General features: G+C 45.9%; 1 protein-coding gene across 1 annotated transcript in view; it reads left to right on the forward strand.

The window, feature by feature from the left end:
* Positions 1 to 2,597: 2,597 nt before the first annotated feature.
* The window catches only part of LOC101011933 (putative EP400-like protein), a 45,240-nt gene continuing 26,453 nt past the window's right edge, over positions 2,598 to 21,384 (forward strand). Inside the window, 1 exon segment of the mRNA XM_017946360.2 lies at positions 2,598 to 2,740. The gene's annotated coding sequence lies outside the window, so the exon portion shown is untranslated.

The following is a 21,384-nucleotide window of genomic DNA, read 5'->3' on the forward strand; positions in this document are numbered from 1 at the left end:
TACTGCAGTGTCTGGTGTACCTGCGACTCCATGCCTACCAACCACGTAACCAGGGGTGGGTGACTTCCTTCTTCAAGGCCTCTGCGTCCCCATGTCCCCTCTCCTAAGGTGGCTTGAGGATCCAGTGCAACATTTGGTGCTGCACTTGGAGTCCGTCTTTCATACTCCCAGTGGAGAGGACTGCAGGTTTTGCAAAGGCTACTTACTGTTTCTGTCATCCTGACCCCACCATCACGTCTTTGCCAAGTGTGCCGGTGGCAGCAGGCCCTACGGCGGGCTTATCTGGCCTTGAGCCTGTTTCTGTTTGCTGTCCAGTAGCGACCGGGGGCCAGTGGGTGAAGTGATTGTGCCTGCACACAGCCGTCAAGACCTTAAGGTAGCCTCTGAGCCCAGAGTGTGTTGTGTCACCTCCTACTCAAGATGTCAGATCGTGTGACAGCTGCCCACCAGCATCCCAGAGTTGGGCGTTGTGATCCAGGGAACAGGAGGGGAGATTCCTTTGCTGTGGGGTGTCCTGCTATGCTGTTGCTGCAGCATCTGTTCCCCCTGGCCACATTCATTTTCCTGAAGGTCGCATTCTATTGGGTAGATCACGCTGTATACATTCGGCGGAAGGTAGTGCAGCCTCTACAAACAAGAAAGTACAGCTGTGGTGGGGGGTGTGTTTGTGAAGTATGCTAGCAGGATGGAGCTGGTCGTATGCCTGGATGTGCGTAGAATATCCTGCAAGTATTTGCCCCTGCATGTGGTGTATTCTACGTCCATGAGTTCAACCGACCAAGGATCGAAAATATTCAGAAACAAAAATGTGTCTATACTGAATATATAGAGACCTTTTTTTGGGGGGGGTTATTATTTCCCAAACAATGCTGTATAACAACTATTTACATGGCATTCACATTGCATTCAGTATTATAAGTAACCCAGAGATTAAAGTATACAAGAAGATGTTTTCGAGTTATATGCATTTTGCATCAAGGACTTGAGCCTCTCGGATTTTGGCATCCATGGGAGGTCCTGAGGGACGCTTGTAGGTTGTGTTAGCACTGCCTCTGTGGAGGGAGAGACTGGGGGGAAAGAATCAAGGGGTATTTACTCTGCACTGTTATGCACATCCTTTTAACTGTTTACGTAGTTTGCCAAGTGCATGAATTTTTGTGTGTGTGGTGGGGGCAGGGTGGGGGTGGGGACAGTCACTCTGTCACCAGGCTGGAGTGCAATGGGGTGATCTCCGCTCACTGCAACCTCCGCCTCCCAGGTTCAAGTGATTCTCCTGCCTCAGCCTCCCAAGTAGCTGGGATTACAGGCACGCACCACCACGCCTGGCTAATTTTTGTATTTTTTAATAGAGATGGGCTTTCGCCATATTGACCAGGCTGGTCTCGAACTCCTGGGCTCAAGTGATCTGCCTACCTTGGCCTCCCAAAGTGCTGGGATTACAGGTGTGAGCCACCGTGCCCAGCCATGAATTAATTTTTAAAATAAGGCCCTATCAGCTTGTCACATGGTCCCCTACTCGGGAACCTTTATTTCCAACGTCCTGCCTGATTTTGTGTAGCCACCTGCACTCTGACCAGCCCCCAGAGCAGCATCTTTCTTTCCCCTTTGCAGCCCTTTCCTGTCTCCCTGACTTTGTACTTTTCTCCTTTGTTGTAAAGTATTTCTCCTCCTTTGAAGACCACCCCACATAACTGAGCATTCATTCATTCATTTATTCATTTCTCCCCAGTGTTCTCCTTCTCCAGTAGTACCTTGGGCTGAACAATAGTATTTGTCTTATTTCTCCAGCTGTAGTGTGGTTCTGTTTTATCCCTAGTCAAATGAATGTCTAATGTAGTGTATTTCATGCCAGCTTTACCACTAGTGCTGGAGTGGCGGAAGAACAATACTTGGCTATTCAAAAAAATCAAAGCTGATCAGAGATGGATAAATTACTGGTTTATTCAGCTGTTTATGAAATACATACTATGTGGCAGTTTAGACAACTAAGTTACAGTTGTCAGCAAAATAAAAAAGGGGGTTGCATGCTAGCAGGTCAGATAAAATAATTCGGGGGATAAGTACCACGAAGAAATGGGTAGGTGGTAAGTGATACGGGTTTCACTCTTAAGTAGATGGGCAGGTTATGCAGGGGGAGGAGCCTGATGCACAGTTCCAAAGCTCAACTATCTACAGTGGACACGATGAAACCAGGGACATGTCCCACCATTTCAGTGGTCACAGGCAAGAGAAAGGGCTCTTCTTGTGGATCTTCGGATCCCACGTAACATCTCACCTTCCTAGGCACCCCGACTCCCCTGCCGGATTTAAAACAGACCTCAGCCCGCCCCATCCCGGCTGCTTTGCCTGGTGCTGCCCTCCCCGCCTAGACTGTAGGGCCCACGAAGGGAGCCGCTAGCTGTGCTTGTCAGTGTGACCAGCGCTCAGCAGCTGTCCGGCGGGCAAATACAACTCAGGGTCCAGTGGGTGCGAACGAACGAACGAACGAGTTCTGGGCGGAGCCAGAGGCGCGCGCCGGCGCGGACCGAGGCCTGGCCCTGCCCGCCCCGCCCCCTCCGGGTCCGCTGGGCGCTGATTGGTCCGAGTCTCGCCTGCGCAGTGTCGGGCCGGCTGCCGCACTTGCGCACTGGCTCCGCGTCTGCCGGCCGGTTTGGTCGGTTGTGGTGGCCTCGCCGCCCAGTCCGCTGTCGCAGCGCTCATCCGCGCCGGGAGCCCTTGGCTGCGTCGCCCGGCAGCCGCGGTGAGTGACGGCCCGCGTCTCCGCTGCCGGGGCCGTGGCGGGCCTGAGGGGTTGGCCCTACCCTCGGCCCCCGACCGCCCACACCCGCCGGTTGCCCTCGAGGCTCCCCGGCCGCGCGCTCCCCTCTCTCCGTCCCATCATCACCTGCCAAGGCTGGGCGAACGCCCACCCCTCCCTCAGGGACCCCCTCCCCGTGACACGATCCCCGTGAACGCCTTCCACCCTCCCTCTCCGTGGGTCCCTCCCCGTGACACGACCTCGTGAACGCCTTCCCACCCTCCTCAGTGAACCCTCCTCTGTGACGACCTCGTGGAACGCCCTTACCCTCCCCTGACCTCCCCGGACACGACCCGGAACGCCCCACCTCCCCTGCACACGACCCCGTGAACGTCCCCACCCTCCCCTCAGACCCTCCCCGTGACACGATCCCCCGTAAACGCCCACCCCTCCCTCCACCATGACCCCTGAAAGACCCCACCCTCCCCTCCCCTGTTCTCGTGAGGGCCCACCCCTTGCGGACCTCTCCCCACACCTGTTCCCCCTCCCCTGTGGATCTGCACCTGCCCTTCGCTTCCCTCCCCACCCCCGCCTCCCTCACCTCCTTGCAGGACTGCTTCTCCCCATCCTGCGGATCTTAAACCCTTGACTTCACTCTCCCCCTCGTGACATCCTGTGACCGTCTGCCCGTAACTTCTTCTGATGACCTCTTTCACTCCTGTCTCCTCGGTGCTCACACATTGCCGGGCCGCTTGGTTCTCAAGCACTGAGACTGGGCCAAGAAACGTGCTGATGCCGCCTCTCCCTTTGGCCCCCTGTCCTCGGTGTCCCAGTCCCTGAGGTCCGGGCCTGGTCTGCACTCCAGGAGGGACGAGTGCGCTTAGGGTGTGGTGCACGGGAGCAATGAAGTTGATTCCACAGACTGCCCGGCAGCTGCCCCAGAACTGACCACGGACCCCTCCGCGGGTCCTGCTCCTGACAAGGGTCTTCCGGTACTGGGAGTTCTGTGTTAGTGGAAAGGAAGAATCTAATAATACCACCAGCTTTACAGTAAAGACTGCGAATTGACACTTTTTATAATAAAGACACTTATCTTGCCCAAGAGCTAGGTAAATATTTCCTCCTTACCAAAAAGTTGGTTTACTTACAGTTAACTGGCTGAAGGTTTGCATCTTAGGCTTACTTGTACCGCTCCAGGCGGGCTAGCTGGCGTTGGTTTCCATCTGTCAAACTGGATGGCAGTACCACTGGCTGTTGGGGGCTCACGACCAGAGAGTCTTGTCTGGGAACCACAGTGAGTGCTGTTACCACAGCTCGGCAGCACTGAAGGTACCTCTCAATCCACGTAGTGCCCCCACCTTATCTTCAGGGGATATGGTCCAACACCCCAGTGGATGCCTGAAATCGAGGATAGTAGTGAACACTACACATACTGTTTTCTTATGCATCCATCCATGTCTACGATAAAGTTTAATTCACAAACTAGGCACAGGAAGAGATTAATAATAGCTAATAATAAAATAGAACAATCGTAACAATATACTGTAATAAAAGTCGTGAAAGTGATGTCTCTCTCCTAAAATATCTTACTGTATTGTACGCACGTGTTTTTGAACTGCAGTTCACCGAGGGTCACGAAACCATGGATAAGGGGAGACTACAGTAGTTTCTTTTCCCGCTGTGTTATTGAGACTTCAAAACTAACCAAATTGTTTGTTGAATGGAGTTGTCCAAGGTGTACAGAATGACAGCTATAACACAAAGGTATTTCACTGACGTCCCTGTCGTGTTTTTGCTAAACTAAGACACTTAAAAATTATTACTTATGCCGGGTGTGGTGGCTCATGCCTGAAGTCGGGAGTTCGAGACCAGCCTGACCAACATGTAGAAACCCATCTCTACTAAAAATACAAAAAAAAAAAAAAAATATATATATATATATATATATATATATAAAACTGGGTGTGGTGGTGCTTGCCTGTAATCCCAGCTACTTGGGAGATTGAAGCAGCAGAATCGCTTGAACCCGGGAGGCCGAGGTTGCAGTGAGCCGAGATCACGCCATTGCACTCCAGCCTGGGCAACAAGAGCAAAACTCTGTCTCAAAAAAAAAAAAGTATTATTTATAAAAGTCTGTGCTTCATGTTCAGTCTCAGTACAGACAAGTAGAAACTCCCTCCTTTAACAATACCTAACACTCAAAGAGAGTCAGCATGTGGTACAGAGGTCTCTTGGCCATGATTTTAGGTCCTGCTGGGTCCACATCTTCCCACCTGGCCATGGATACATTGTCATCTGATCTGGTAACTGTTATGATAACAGTCGTCATAACTACTACAAAACGGTTAAGTTGTAGGACTTTAATGTCGGTGATCATGTAACCCATCGCCTGGAGGATAATGGCATCCCTACTCATTTACTGGGTGGTATTCACATATTTGAACAAGCATTGAAATGTATGATTTTGGGTGATAACTCTGAGAAATATGGAGCATGACCCATTTTGAATAGGAGAACAGAATGTTGTAAAGTGATTATTAGTCCCCTAAGAGTTCAATGACAACCACCATGTAGGGGAAAACATGGCAAAGGAATGGGCTCTCTCTGAAGTCAGGTGCTGAGGCCCTTCTAAGGAGGAAAAGCAAATGCTCTTTCACTGTGGTTTCATTCCAGCTGCTACAGGAACAAGTAGTGTGTATTTGTGTCCAGCTTATTTTTTGACTTCTTTGAGTCTGAAGATACTTTGAAAAACTTTGATTTGCCAAAGTAATTTTTTGTACCTTGGAATGAGCCATATTTTTAATTTGCTTTTTAATGTTACAAAATGAACTCTCATAAGAATTCAAACAATACAGAAAAATAAGTCCTTTTCAGTCCTTTTGTGCTGTAATTACACCCTCCACCTTTTTTTCCTTTTCAGTTAGTAATATGTCTTCAACATCTGCTCATGTCAGGAGATAAAAATTTATTCTTTTTATGTTTGCATAATAGTCTGTACTGAGGATACAACATATTTAATCAACAATTCCCCACTGATGGATTGCATTTCGTGTCTGTTTTTTTGCCACAGTTTGTACTGAGAGACACGTTCCTATGCATGAGTCCTGACACTTTCTTTCATTTCTATAGGCTGGATTCCCACGAATGGGAACTAAACGGTGTTAGTGGGTCGAAGGGTATGCATATTTAACATTTACGTTTCAATAGTTACTGAGAGATGTATTCCCAGAAAGTTATAGCAATTTCCATGCCTGAAGCCATGAAGGGGAGGACGCTTTCTCCTGTCTGACATACTGCCTGTTGAATGGGTGAGGCCACGTCCTGCACTTCGTGGACTGTGGCCCATTGGCAGTGCCTCTTCTGGAAGTTTTCCATTGTGTTCTTCCCCATTTCCTGGAGATATTTCCTTTTCTTTTTTTCTTTTTTCTTTTTTTTGAACTATTTTATAGGAGCTCTTTTTTTCTTTTCTTTTCTTTTTCTTTTTTTTTTGAGACGGAGTCTTGCTCTGTCGCCCAGGCTGGAGTGCAGTGGTGTGATCTCGGCTCATTGCAACCTCCACCTCCCGGGTTCAAGTGATTCTCCTGCCTCAGCCTCCAGAGTAGCTGGGATTACAGACAGGCACCACCACACCTGGCTAATTTTTGTATTTTTTAATAGAGACAGGATTTTACCATATTGGCCAGGTTGGTCTCAAACTCCTGACCTCAAGTGATTTGCCTGCCCCGGCCTCCTAATCCCCGGCCTGTGATTACAGGTGTGAGCCACCGCACCCAGCCAAGCTCTTTGTATAGTGGGGATATTTACCCTTTGAAGTCATAAAATATTGCATGTATTTTTCTGCTAATTATTTTTCGTCTTTTGATCTTGTTTAAAACATCTTTTATGTAGTCATGTAGTTTTTCCTTTACAACATCTGGGTTTCCTGCATTACTTATTAAGAAGGTTTTACCACCTCACAGTTGTAGAGATAGTCCCCTAAATATTATTCCAATAAAGCGTTTTCCTCCTTTCCTCCCTGCCTCCTCTTCCTTCCTTCCAGGATAACATTTAGTTCTTTATTCTGACTGAAATGGTATGAGGTGGGGGTGTTCTCCTTTCCTCTCTGCCTTCTCTTCCTTCCAGGATAACATTTAGTTCTTTATTCTGATTGAAATGGTGTGAGGTAGGGGACAACCTTTTCCCCTCTAGATGCTACTACCATTTCTTTTTTTGTTTTAAATTTAATTAACAATTTTAAAGGAAAGTTTTTTGAGACAGAGTCTCACTCTGTTACCCAAGCTGAAATGCAGTGACACAATCTTGGCTCACTGCAACCTTGATCTCCCGGGCTCAAGCAATTCTCCCATCTCAGCCTCCTGAGTAGCTAGGACCACAGGTGCACAGCAAATTTTAGTAGAGACAGCGTTTTGCCCTGTTGCCCAGGCTGGTCTTGAACTCCTGGCCTCAAGGGATCTGCCCACCTCGACCTCCCAAAGTGCTGGGACTACAGGCATGAGCCACCATGCCTGGCCTTAATTTTTAATTGATAAATAATCATTGTATGTATTATATATTTATGAAAAACAACATGATGTCTTAATGTGTTTATATTATAGAATGATGAAATTGTGCTCATTAACAAACCCATCACCTCACACACCATTTTTATGTGGTGAAAACATTTAAAATCTACTCTTTCAGCAATTTTGAAATATTCAATGCATTGTTATTTATTATAATTATCATCCTCTGCAATAGATCACTAAAGCTTATTCTTTCTATCTAACTGAAATTGTTACCTTTGATCAATATCCCCCTTTTCCTGTTCCCCCACCCCCAGGCCCCAGTAACCGCTATTCTGCTCTCTGTTTCTATGAGTTCAACCTTCTTAGATTCCATGTATAAGTGAGATCATGTGGTATTTATCTTTCTGTGCCTGCCTTATTTTACTTAGTACAGTGTCCTCCAGGCTCATCCATGTCCTTGCAAATGACAGAATTTCCTTATTTTTTAATGGCTGTATACTATTATTTTGTGTTGTATATATACCACACTTTTTTTTTTTTTTTTTTTGAGACGGACTCTCGCTCTGTCGCCCGGGCTGGAGTGCAGTGGCCGGATCTCAGCTCACTGCAAGCTCCGCCTCCCGGGTTTAGGCCATTCTCCCACCTCAGCCTCCCGAGTAGCTGGGACTACAGGCGCCCGCCACCTCGCCCGGCTAGTTTTTTGTATTCTTTAGTAGAGACGGGGTTTCACCGTGTTAGCCAGGATGGTCTCGATCTCCTGACCTCGTGATCCGCCCGTCTCGGCCTCTCAAAGTGCTGGGATTACAGGCTTGAGCCACCGCGCCTGGCCCACTTTTTTTAATCATTCATTTGATGGTGGGTACCTAGGCTACTGTGAATAATGCTGCCATCAACATGCGAGTACACGTAACTATTCAACATCCTGATTTTGTTTCCTTTGGCTGTGCACCCAGAAGTGGGATTGATGGATCGTATCTTCATTCTATTTTTATTTTTTTGAGGAAGCTTCGTACTGTTTTCCATACTGGCTGTACTAATTACATTCTTACCAACAGTGCACAAAGGTTCCCTTTTCTCCACATTCTTGCCAACACTTAACTATCTTTTGTCATTTTGGTAATAGCCATCCTAGCAGTTGGCAGGTGATAATCTCATTGTGGTTTTGATTTGCCTCTCCCTGATGGTTAGTGATAATGAGCCTTTTTTCATGTATTTGTTGGCTATATGTATATCTTCTTTTGAGATCGAGTCTCACGCCTAGGCTGGAGTGCAGTGGCCGGATCTCAGCTCACTGCAGGCCTGGCCTCCCGGTTCACGCTTCATTCTCCTCAGCCTCCAGAGTAGCTGGGACTACAGGCTACCAAAGGCCACTCTCCTCTCAAGGTTTTTTTGTATTTTAGTAGAGATCGTAATCTCTGTTAGCCAGATGGTCTCGACCTCCTGATCTGATCCTCGCCTCTGCCTCCAAAAGTGCTGGGATTACAGGCTTGAGCCATCTCACACCAGCCTATATATGTATATCTTCTTTTGAGTGGCATGTCTATGTGGTGTTTTGCCCATTTTTAAATTATTAGGTTGTTTCATACATTCATGGTTTCAGTCTTATATATTTGGATAGCCCTGTTAAATGTGTGTGGTTTGGTAACATTTTCTCCCATGCCACTACCATTTATTAAACAAAAGCATTCTATCTCATTTAAAGTATCTATACATTTTTGAATCTTTTCCTTTTCTTTTCCTCTTTTTTTTTCACAAAACCTTGTTGGTTTTTTGTATATACTTATATCTTGATTACAGACAATTTCACCAAATTCAAAGTATTCTATAACTTTTCGCCCTTCAGATTTTGTAGGCATAAATTATATCATAGATTATAAAGATAATTTAGGCTGGGCATGGTGGCTCACACCTGTAATCCTAGTACTTGGGAGGCCAAGAGCATGCTAGTATTTCTTTTTTTTAGTTTAAACTTTAATTTTATGGCTACACAATATTGTATATACCTACATTGCTTTTTATTACAGAAGTTCTCATCAAGTATGACTGTTTTCCTAAACTGTGGAATTTACTATTTTGTTTTTCTTTTGTCAGCTTATTTCACGTCTCTCTTTTAAAAACATATATCGCTTCATGTGAACTTGCCATTCTTTTTTTTTCTTGTTTCTAGTGCTGCAAGTAAAACCCAGACTCATTGTAATCCCTCTTCAGAATTGTAGACAATTAAGCATATACGTTCAGTTTTGAAGGCATGACATTTTATGATAGTAAATCTTATTCTGGAACATGGTATGTTGCTTCATTTTATTCTTTTTTTTTTTTTTTTTTTTTTGAGACGGAGTCTCACTGTACTCCCAGTGGCTGAGTGCAGTGGCTGGATCCTGTGCTCACTGCAGCCCACCGGTTCACGCCTGCATTCTCCCTCAGCCTCCCAGCTGACTACAGGCGCCCACTCACTGCCTCGCTAGTTTTTGTATTTAGTAGAGATCGGTTCACATGTTAGCCAGGATAGTCCTCCCTGATCTCCTGACCTTAGGATCCACCACCGGCCTCCTAAAAGTGCTGGGATTACATAGGGCTTGAAAGTCACAGCTCGGCCTTTTTTTTTTTTTGAGATCTAAGTTTTACTCTTGTGTGCCAAGCTCCAGGCTGAGGAGAAAAGGATCTTTGGCTTACTGCAACCTCCGCCTCGGTCTGTTTATCTCCACCTCAGCCTCCTGAGTAGCTGGGATTACAGGTATGTGCCACCACGCCCAGCTAATTTTGTATTTTTTTTTTTTTTTTTTTTAGTAGAGATGGGGTTTCTCCATGTTGGTCAGGCTGGTCTCAAACTCCCAACCTCAGGTGATCACCCGCCTTGGCCTCCTAAAGTGTTGGGATTACAAGCGTGAGCCAACACACCCAGCCTTAATCATGTATTTTTTAATGTCCTTTAATAACATTATATAGTTTATTTCTGGTTGTGCTCTTCTTGGTAAATGTACTGACTGGTATTTTATAGTTTTTGTGGCCTCCAAATGGGGCATCTTAAAATTTCCATTTCAGTTGTCTATTGCTCACATAAAAAAAAGCCTGTTGAATTTTGTATATTTATCTTGATTGCAGGCACCTCAACAAAATTGTTGTTATTTTTTTTTTTTTCGAGGCTGAGTCTCGCTCTGTCACCCAGGCTGGAGGGCAATGGCGCGATCTCGGCTCACTGCAACCTCTGCCTCCCAGGTTTAAGCGATTCTCCTGCCTCAACCTCCAGAGTAGCTGGGATTACAGGCACCCACCACCACACCTGGCTAATTTTTTTTTTTTTTTAGTAGAGATGGGGTTTCACCATGTTGGCCAGGCTGGTCTCAAACTCTTGACCTCAGGTGGTCTGCCCACCTTGGCCTCCCAAAGTGCTGGGATTACAGGTGTGAGCCATTGTGCCTGGCACCAAATTGTTATTCTTATAAGTTTTGGTCTTGTGGGTATTGTAGGCATACAATTATATCATATACAAATAAATGTAATTTTAGGACAGGTGCGGTGGCTCATGCCTGTAACCCCAGCACTTTGGGAGGCTGAGGCAGGAAGATCACTTGAGCCCAGGAGTTTGAGACCAGCCTGGGCAACATGACGAAACCCTGTCTTTATAAAAAATTAAAAAATTAGCTGGGTGTGGTGGCTCGTGCCTGTAGTCCCAGCTACTTGGGAAGCTGAGGTGGGAAGATCACTTGAGCCTGTGAGGTCGGGGCTGCAGTGAGCCAAGATTCTGCCAGTGTACTTCGGCCTGGGCAACAGAGTGAGACCCTATCTCTAAAAAATATATATGTAAATAATGTAAATAATAATAATAAATTGTATTCCTTTCCCTCATTACTTCATGTTTCTTTTTATTTTTAACCGCTAAAACCTCTGTTGAAGTGCTACATAGAAATGGTGACATTTGCATCCTTGTGTTCCTGATTTAATGGAATTAGTTTCTGCATATCAGCATTTAATATGATTATTGCTATTGAGTTTTGGGAGCTAGTTTTTAAAACATTATGTTCAATTTGTTTGATATGTGTTTTACTTTGAATTATTATTTGGAAGAGCTGCTAAATTTTATAGGATATCATTTTTTCATTTCGTGGCTTTTAGCTTTCAAATGATGGTAAAGTTTGTCGGTTTCCTGATACTGGCCCACTCCCTGAATCACTGGACTGACTCCCCTTTGACAGTGTTTTTCCTTGAGTGTATGCTCGGTTCTATTTATGAATTTTTAAAAATAATTTTTATACCAGGCATATGCAAAATTTTTATAAGTGTATTGCTTTTTTGTACTATCTGTCAGCTTTGGGTATTAAATGCTAATTTTGTAAAGTGAATTAGAGAGATCTGTATTTTTTCCATAAACTTGAAGTATTTAAATAGAATAGTAATTACTTGAGCTTTAAAGGTTAGATAGAGCTCAGTTAAGTAAAATTCCATTGTCTCTTAGAGTCTTTTAAAACAATAGATACTTAATTTTCTTTTTGATTTTTTTTTTTTTTTTTTTTTTAAGACGGAGTCTGGCTTTGTCACCCAGGCTGGAGTGCAGTGGCGTGATCTTGGCTCACTGCAAGCTCCCCCTTCTGGGTTAATGCCATTCTCCTGCCTCAGCCTCCCTAGTAGCTGGGACTGCAGGCACCCGCCGCCACACCCGGCTAATTTTTTTGTATTTTTAGTAGAGACGGGATTTCACCGTGGTAGCCAGGATGGTCTCGATCTCCTGACCTCGTGATACGCCAGTCTCGGCCTCCCAAAGTGCTGGGATTACAGGCTTGAGCCACCGCGCCCGGCCCCAGCCTGATTTCTTTTTGGTGGTTTTTGGTCACTTTTCTCTCCTCCTTGGGGCAATTTTTTTAGTTTATGTTTAGTAGGAAAGTGATTTTTTTTTTTTTTCCGGTAGATACTCCAGGTAATCACCATGGAGTTACACATTGTCTCCTAACTATTGTAATCTGTTCTATGGCTATATATTTTAATTCCCAACATTTGTCTTTTTTTTGTTGAGACAGAGTCTCACTCTGTCACTGAGGGTGGAGTGCAGTGGTGTGATCTCGGCTCACTGCAAACTCCACCTCCCGGTTTAACGCCATTCTCCTGCCTCAGCCTCCTTAGTAGCTGGGACTACAGGCTCCTGACACCACGCCTGGCTAATTTTTTACATTTTTAGTAGACATGGGATTTCACCATGTTAGCCAGGTTGGTCTCTATCTCCTGACCTCATGATCTGCTGGCTTTGGCCTCCCAAAGTGCTGGGATTACAGGCGTGAGCCACCGCACCCAGCCAAGTACAAAGTTTTATAGCAAGCATATTATTTATTTTGTTGCATTGTATTCCATTCTTTATTTTTGTCCGATTTGATCAATCAGGTTTTGAAAGAGGTGTTTTACAGTCTTTCATTCTAAATGAGTTCTTTTTTTTTTGGTTTTGGTTTTAAAATCAGGTTCTCCTAGGAAATTTTGTTTTCATGCATTTGGTTGCTATAATGTTGGTTTGTAAAGATTTATGTATGTCATGTATAATTTGTGAGTTGCGACTCTTTTTAAAATTTTATTAGTATATTTTACAGACAGGGTCTTGCTCTGTCACCCAGGCTGGAGTGCAGTGGCATGATCATAGCTTATGGCAGCCTCCAACTCCAAGGCTCAAGTGATCCTCCTGCATCAGCCTCCCAAGTATCTGGGACCACAGGTGCCATCATATGCCCTGCTGAATTGCAGCTTTAATCAGTACATAAGGCTTCTTTTTGTCCTGTTCTATGTGTTTGCCATGAATTTTGGTTTGTTTAATGTTGACTGTACTACTGTGGCTCTTGGAGAGAGGGGCAGTTGAAATTCTTGCCAGGTGTCCTTGGAACTGGGTGTGCCTGGCTGGACACAGAGCTGCTTGAGAGAGGCTGACTCTGGCCGGTGCTTACGGGCCTGAGGGTGTCCTCTCCAGCTCCCTTGTGCCCACCTTTGTTTCCCGCAGAACCTTCCTCAGCGGGTTCCGGAGCTAAGGCTGGCTGCCTCCCAACGGGGTCCCTGCCGGTTTCAGGCTTTGAGCCATGCCTCTGCTGCTTGTCCTGGGTTCCCTTCTGCCGTCACTCTCAGGAAGCCTCCTCTAGAGGAGTGTCCCAGCTGGCTCTGAGACTCCGTCTCCTGCCTCGTGGACCATCAGGCAGACTTGAGTGCATTCCCTTTACCTCTTTTGTTTGGTTGTCCTGGTCTTTGCAAAAGATCTTGTTTTTCTCCCTTCCCCTCCCCTCTCCCCACTCCCCCTCTCCCCCCCTCCTCTTCCCTCCCTTCCCCTCCCCTCCCTCCCTCCCTTCCTTCCTTTCTTTCCATGGAGTCTCGCCCTGTCGCCCAGGCTGCAGTGCATTGGTGCTATCTCAGCTCACTGCAACCTCCGCCTCCCAGGTTCAAGCAATTCTTCTGCCTCAGCCTCCAGAGTAGCTGGGATTACAGGCATGTGCCACCATGCTGGGCTAATTTTTGTATTTTTAGTAGAGACGGGGTTTCACCATGTTGGCCAGGCTGGTCTTGAACTCCTGACCTCAAGTGATCCACCCACCTCGGCCTCCCAAAGTGCTGGGATCATAGGCGTGAGCCACTGCGCCCGGCTTTGTTTCTCTTTTTCTATCTAACCTGTCTTTTAAAAAAATTTATTCAACCATTCTATGCAGGACAGATCTTTTTCTTTTTCTTTTCTTTTCTTTTCTTTTCTTTTTTTTTTTTTTTGAGACAGAGTTTTGTTCTTGTTGACCAGGCTGGAGTACAGTGGCCCAATCTTGGCTTACCGCAACCTCCACCTCCCAGGTTCAAGTGATTCTCCTGCCTCAGCCTCCTGAGTAGCTGGGATTATAGGCATGCGCCACCATGCCTGGCTAATGTTTTGTATTTTTAGTAGAGATGGGGTTTCTCCCTGTTGGTCAGGCTGATCTTGAACTTCTGACCTCAAGTGATCCACCCGCCTCGGCCTCCCAGAATGCTGGGATTACAGGCATGAGCCACCTCACCTGGCCTTGTTTTTCTTTTTCTATCCAACCTATCTTTAAAAGTTTTTTTTTTCAGCCTTTCTCTTCAGGAAATATCTCTTTCTATATTTTAATTGGTTTATATTCTGTTAGTCTCATTCTCCCTACTAATCCTGTTCTAATAGTGAGACAGAATCATAGTTTTCAGACTCTCTATTGCCTCTTTGATTTTCTGAGCACACTTGATTCGTAGAAATAAAGAGTTAAATATAGTGAACCCCAAGTTTCTCTTCAAAGAATCAGTATGTCAGTCTGTTCAGCTTTCTTATTCTTTGATTCTCCATTTTAAAGTTTAACTTCCTGGTTCTCTTCACCCCCTTGCCTCTAGTTTCAGTAAACAACTTTCTCACCAGTCGTAATCAGTAGTTCACATCCGTTCCCCTGGTCACCTGCTCCGTCCTGCCTCTTCCCAGTCACCTGCTTTGACCTGAGTCACCTGTTACCTGTTCCTAACCATCCTTCCTACCAACCTACTCACCCTGCCACTCCAGCTTGTACTCCCGCTCTTTTTAAAATAGCCAGTCGGAATTAGCTAAGACTGTGTGGTCCAACCCTAGCCAATAGGGGAACAACACAGCAGCAGGGACTACCTGCCTCAGGACTAAGAACTCCTGCCCCTGCCCTGTCCAGGTGTGCTCTTGCCATTGTTCCATCTGCGAGGAGCATGCTTTCTGCAGAAAGTAAAAACTGCCTTGCTGAGAAAATTAATGTTCGAGTGCTATTTCTTTGTGGCACCAGGGAACAAGCATTTTGCATTTCTAACAGTCCAGGCACCAGGCTTTAAAAAAAATAGATAAAATAGTCAATTAAAAATATAAATGCATATTTATCCACTATACTTTAAAAATAGCTTTATTTAGGTATAAGCTACCTACCATAAAATTCACTCACGTTAAGTGTACTCTTCGTTGAATCCTGGTAAGTATTCACCACATGGTTGCAGAGCAGCTTTTTAGGGTGTTTTCCTCACCCTAGGGGGCCCTTGCATCCCTTTGCCACCTTTCCCACCTCAGGCCCAGCCCCAGGCAAGCGCTGATCTGCTGTCATGTAATTGGCCTCTTCTAGAATTCCTTATAATGGAATTAGGAACAGTGTCCTCTTTTGTGTCTGGCTTCTTTCACTTAACCTTTTTTTTAAGATTCATTTTTTTGCATGTATCACCAGTTCATTCCTTTTTATTGCTGAATGATACTCCAAATAGATTCCATTGTAGGGATAGATCATAATTTTTTTATCCATTCATCTGTCAGTGGACATTTGGGTTGTTTCCAGTTTTTGACTCTCACAAATAAACCTAGGAGGAATACTCACTTACAAGACTTGGTATGGACACCTGCTGTCTCTTTTCTTGGGTAAGTACCTAGGAGTGGAATGGCTGGATTATATGGCAGGTGTTTACCTTTTTAAGAAATTGCCAAACTGTTTTCCAAAGTGTGTGCACCATTTCATATTCCCCCTAGTAGTATATGAAGGTTCCAGTTTCTCCACATCCTTAGCAGCTAGTATGATCGGTCTTGAGCTGTCTTAGTAAGGCCTGTAGGAGTATCTCACTGTGGGTTTAATTTGCATTTCTCTAATCACTACTGATGTTGAGCATCTTTTCATGTGCTTATTTTCTATCCATTTTTCTTTGACAGTGTTTGTTGACATCTTTTGCCTGGTGAAATTAAAAAAAAAAAAAACTGAGTTGAAGAATTCTAGATAGAAGTTCTGTATCAGATACGTGATTTGAAAATATTTTCTAGTCTGTGGTTATCTTAACAGTGTCTTTTCAGGAGCAGAAGTTTTAATTTTCATGAAGCTTAACTTCCCAGTTTTTTCTTGTATGAATCATGCTGTTGAATCTGAAAAATCTTTGTCTAACCCAGAATTACAAAGATCACACACAAAGATTTTTTTTTCTATATTTCCTTCTAGGAAGTTTTTGGTTTTAGATTTCACATTTAGATCTACAATCCACTTTGAATTTTTTTTTGTCTGTTGTACAATAACGGATCAAAGTTCTTTTTTTTGCATATGGATATCCAACTGTTTCAGCATCATATTTGAAAACATTATCCTTCCTCCACTTTATGATCTTTCCTCTTTGTTGAAAATTTGTTTACCATGTATGTGTGGATCTATTTCTGGTGTTCTGTAACATCGTTCTATTTCCACGCTGTCTTCATTGCTATAGCTTTATACTACATGTTAAAGTCAGGAAATCTAAATATTTTTGTCTTTTTCATAATTTTGGCTCTTCTGGGTTGTTTGCATTTCCTTATGAACTTTAAAATCTGCTTCTCAATTTCTGTTAAAAGCCTCTTGGGGTTTTGATTGACATTACATTCAATTTTTAGATCAATTTTGGGAGAACTGACATATTAACAATACTGAATCTTCTGACTCATGAACACTGTTAATGTCTTCAAAATTTTCTCCCTGCAGTGTTTTGTGGTTTTGGTGTACAGGTCTTGCACATCTATCAGATTTATTCTTGAATATTTTATGTTTTTTGATATACTTTTTTTTTTTGAGATAGGGTCTCAGTCTGTCTCCCAGGCTGGAGTGCAGTGGTGTGAATATTGGCTCAATACAACCTCCGCCTCCCAGGTTCAAGTGATTCTCCTGCCTCAGCCTCCTGAGTAGCTGGGATTACAGGTGTGCGCCACCATGCCTGGCTAATTTTGTATTTTTAGTAGAGACGGGGTTTTGCCAAGTTGGCCAGGCTGGTCTCGAGTGACCTCAAGTGATCCATTCGCCTCGGCCTCCCAAACTGCTGGGATTACAGGCATGAGCCACCACGCCTGACTGGTGATACACACTTTTAAATGACCATATCTCATGAGAACTCACTGTTGCGACCAAGGGGGATGGTGTAACACCATGAGAAACTGCCCCCATGATCCAGTCACCTCCCATCCGGCCCTTCCTCCAACACTGGGGATTACAATTCGACATGAGATTTGGTGGGGACACAGATCCAAGACATATTACATCCCTTCCTTGTTTCCATCTTAGAGGAGAAGCTTTCAGGCTTTTACCACTGAGTATCATATTAGCTGTTGTAGCCACTGAGATTCTTTATCAGGTTGAGGAAGTTTTCTTCTTCCCAAGTTTACTGTTTGGAACCAGATTTTCACCTTGGATCTGTCTTCCTTATTCCTAAAGTATGTCCTTCATTTCTTATACTGCACATCTGCTGGTGGTGAATTCTTCAGTTTTGTACATTTGGAAAAATCTTTATTTTGTCTTTTTTCCTTTTTTTTTTGGAGACCAGAGTCTCACTCTGTCACTCAGGCTGGAGTGCAGTGGCCTGATCTTGGTTCACTACAACCTCCACCTCCCAGGGGTTCAAGCAGTTCTGCCTCAGCCTCCCAAGTAGGTGGGATTACAGGTGTGCGCCACCACGCCTGGCTAATTTTTGTATTTTTAGTAGAGATGGGGTTTCGCCATGTTGGCCAGGCTGGTCTCAAACTCCTGACCTCAAGTGATCCGCCTGCTTCAGCCTCCCAAAGTGCTGGGATTCACTCTGATACACTAAGTTCACTCTAATACAGCGAATACGGCTGAACTGCTGGTTGGCCTTTGCCTTCTCCAGTGCATGTACTGAATATTGCTGACCAGCCTGCATGGCTCCAGGAGGGCTCCCCTCCCTTCTTCCTGCTGCAGCCCGATTGTGCCCCGTGAGTATTCTGAGCCCCTTTTCTGGTTTCAGGCCTGCGTCAGTGTAGGGTGACAGGAAGGGTCTCTGCTGCACTCTGCCTCAGGAAAAGCAGCATCTGTGGAGAATCTGAACTGAGGAGGAAGCCCTGCCCAGCAGCCTGGGGGCTCCCAGGGATGTCTGCTGCATGGAGACCACAGAAACCTGTGGTGGGCAGAGAGTTACAGTTTGGCTGTGTGTTGACCGCCCTCACATAGGCTCTACCAGCAGCCAAGGCGGTGTCTGGAGATGACTGTGTGTGTGCCTAGGGCACACAGGCACGGAGACACCGCCAGCCCTTTATGTTGTGATCAGGGCTGGCAGGAGGCTCTGACGACGGCTGTGGGAAGGGGACGTATGCGCTGTCCTCTTTCTGAGCGTTGCTCTGGTGGGGTTGTCATCTGGGAGCAGTCATGGAAGAGGACCGCCCCCGCCTCCCAGGTACAAGCACAGGCTCCTCTGCACTCCGACTCGCTGTCCCCTCGTCTCCCCAGAGCCCAGGCACTGCCTGCTAACCCCAGACCTTCTATGGTCCCCTTAGGACTCTTGCCCACCATTGGTCCTGCTGGCTGGCCCCGCCCAGACTGGGCTTTCTCACAGGGGACCCAGCTGCCCTTCTGCCCCATGAGGAGTCACTGGCTCCCCCGGCCTCATCCCTTACTGCCGAGTGAGGGTCTGGTTCTTAGAGCCCTTTGTGTGTGAACATGTAAAGCTTGTGGCTGTGAGGTGTGTTTGGTAAGAACAGTGCACAGCTTTCACCAGATTCTCAGGAGGGCCAGTGGCCCCCTCTGTGTCAACAAGTTGAAGAGCCAGGGTCAGTCTGGCTGCCACCGAGGGCCAGGCTGCATCCTTGTGCGCCTGGGTGGCCTGACTGCAAGGAGAAGCCCTCGCTCAGTCCTGGACACACGGTGCGGATGGTGTGGCGGGTCAGCCCCACAGGGCTGCCTCCTCTGTCTTAGGTTCTCAGCCTCAGCCGGTTCATGTTGAGGGGCCAGAAGATTCCTCACGGTGGGGCTGTGCTGTGTGTTGCAGGATGGTTAGCGATCTCCAGGCCTCTCCCCACCAGATGCCAGTGGTGCTCCCACCCTTATCAGTTGTGACAACCAAAAATGCCTCCAGACATTGCCTGATGTCCCCTGTGGGCACAGTGTTCCAAGGTACAGAGCCACTGATCTACCTTATCTTAGAAAGAGACTATAGTCATTGCATTTCCATAGGAAAAAGTGTTCTGAGTTAGAAATAATGTACAAATAAATTTTTGCCTTGTGTCTTCTATGCATCTTCTAATTATTATTTTACTAGATTACAGTCCCTCATGTGCAAACTTTGCACACCTGGAAGAAGAGTTTACTAGTAAACAAAAGCACTGTTTTTTTTTTTTTTCTTTTGAGACAGAGTCTTACTCTGTCGCCAGGCTGGAGTGCAGTGGCGTGATCTCAGCTCACTGCAAGCTCCACCTCCCAGGTTCAAGCAATTCTCCTGCCTCAGCCTCCCGAGTAGCTGGGACTACAGGCACCCGCCACCTCGCCCGGCTCGTTTTTTGTATTTTTTAGTAGAGATGGGGTTTCACCATGTTAGCCAGGATGGTCTCGATCTCCTGACCTCGTGATCCGCCCACCTCGGCCTCCCAAAGTGCTGGGATTAGAGGCGTGAGCCACTGTGCCTGGCCAGGAAAAACACTTTTTAAAAAGGTGCCTTTTTTTCCCTGTGGATATAAAAATACCACATAGTAATTATAGAACATCTAGAAAGTACAAAAAACTATAAAAAGGGAAAAAATCATTATAATCCACCTAACCCAGAGACCTGTGGGCATATTTTGAGTCTTTTTATTAAATCTTTCAAATTACATAATTTTGGATCTTGAATTTTTCCATTTAAAATCGAACATAAACCGTGTGTTTATCAAGCACTCTTTATAAATGGTTTTGCTGGCAGGTGTCGCTTCGTGCCTGCCTGGCTCGCCACACCTCGTGCCAGATGTGAGCTTGCACCGTTTTTACGTAAACACTGTCTACTGCGTCCCTGAGCCTCAGGCGTTAGGAGAGGCAGCTTCTGTAGTGGGTGGTATCTTTGCAGCTTTTTGAATGTTTCCCTTGAATTTCTATGTTGGTGATGATGGCAAAAACGTCAGGTCTGAGCCATCCATAAAATGCATTTGTCTATAATACATGGCCTTCATTAAAAAACACGTGGCAGTTGGGGTCTACCGTCATGGTAGGAAGGTGGGAGCTGGACTGTCCTCCCAGCCAGGGTCAGGCCACACCTGGAGTGCCTCAGGTCCATTCTGTCCCCGCGTTTCCAGCCTGTCTCTGGAATGACTACTTCTGAAGCAGATTCCCTTTGCGTTTTTCTACCAGGCAGTATGCACTGAGTCCTTCAGGACAGATTAAATGCTGAAAACCATCAATCAAGTGTTCAGTCTTCATGCAGGATCAAATCCGTGGAACTGATGTTTTAGCACTGGGGTTGACAGTGTCCAAGTTCCAGATTCAGGGGCAGGCTCTGGACCTGTCCACGGTGTTGGCCTATAGTGAGGCCCATGGGCCTCAGAGCCCGTGTGCTTGGAGCTGGATGATGGCTCCACCACTTCATAGCTTGGCCCGATGTGGGCGAAAGATTACCTAGGTGCTGAGGCAAGAGACTAAAGGCACAAACTGTTTCAGCATAATAAAGAAAATAGTTAGAATAAGAATAGTCACGGCCGGGCGCGGTGGCTCAAGCCTGTAATCCCAGCACTTTGGGAGGCCGAGACGGGCGGATCACGAGGTCAGGAGATCGAGACCATCCTGGCTAACACAGTGAAACCCCGTCTCTACTAAAAATACAAAAACTTAGCTGGGCGAGGTGGCGGGCGCCTGTAGTCCCAGCTACTCGGGAGGCTGAGGCAGGAGAATGGCGTAAACCCGGGAGGCGGAGCTTGCAGTGAGCTGAGATCCAGCCACTGCACTCCAGCCTGGGTGACAGAGCGGGACCACACCTTCAAAAAAAAAAAAAAAAAAAAGAATAGTCATAATACAAATTAGATATAGAGATGATCATGGACATTATCCATCATTAGCATAAACATTAATCATTAGCCTTTAATATCACTCTGTCGTATTACTAATATAACCTAGGAATAACCGGCGGGTATAGGGTCAGGTGCTGAAGGGACATGGTGAGAAGTGACCTAGAAGGCAAGAGGTGAGCCTTCTGTCACGCCCACATAAGGGCCGCTTGAGGGCTCCTTGGTCGAGCGGTAACACCAGTGTCTGGGAAGGCACCTGTTACTTAACAGACCGCAAAAGGGAGTCTGCTTTCCTTGGAGGAGTCAGGGAACACTCTGCTCCACCAGCTTCTTGTGGAAGGCTGGATATTATCCAGGCCTGCGCGCAGTCATCTGGAGGCCTAAACCCCTCCGTGTGGTGCTGTGCTTTAATGGTCACGCTCCTTGTCCGCTCC

This window comes from Papio anubis, chromosome 9, assembly GCF_008728515.1.
Source record: "Papio anubis isolate 15944 chromosome 9, Panubis1.0, whole genome shotgun sequence".
Lineage (NCBI taxonomy): Eukaryota > Metazoa > Chordata > Mammalia > Primates > Cercopithecidae > Papio > Papio anubis.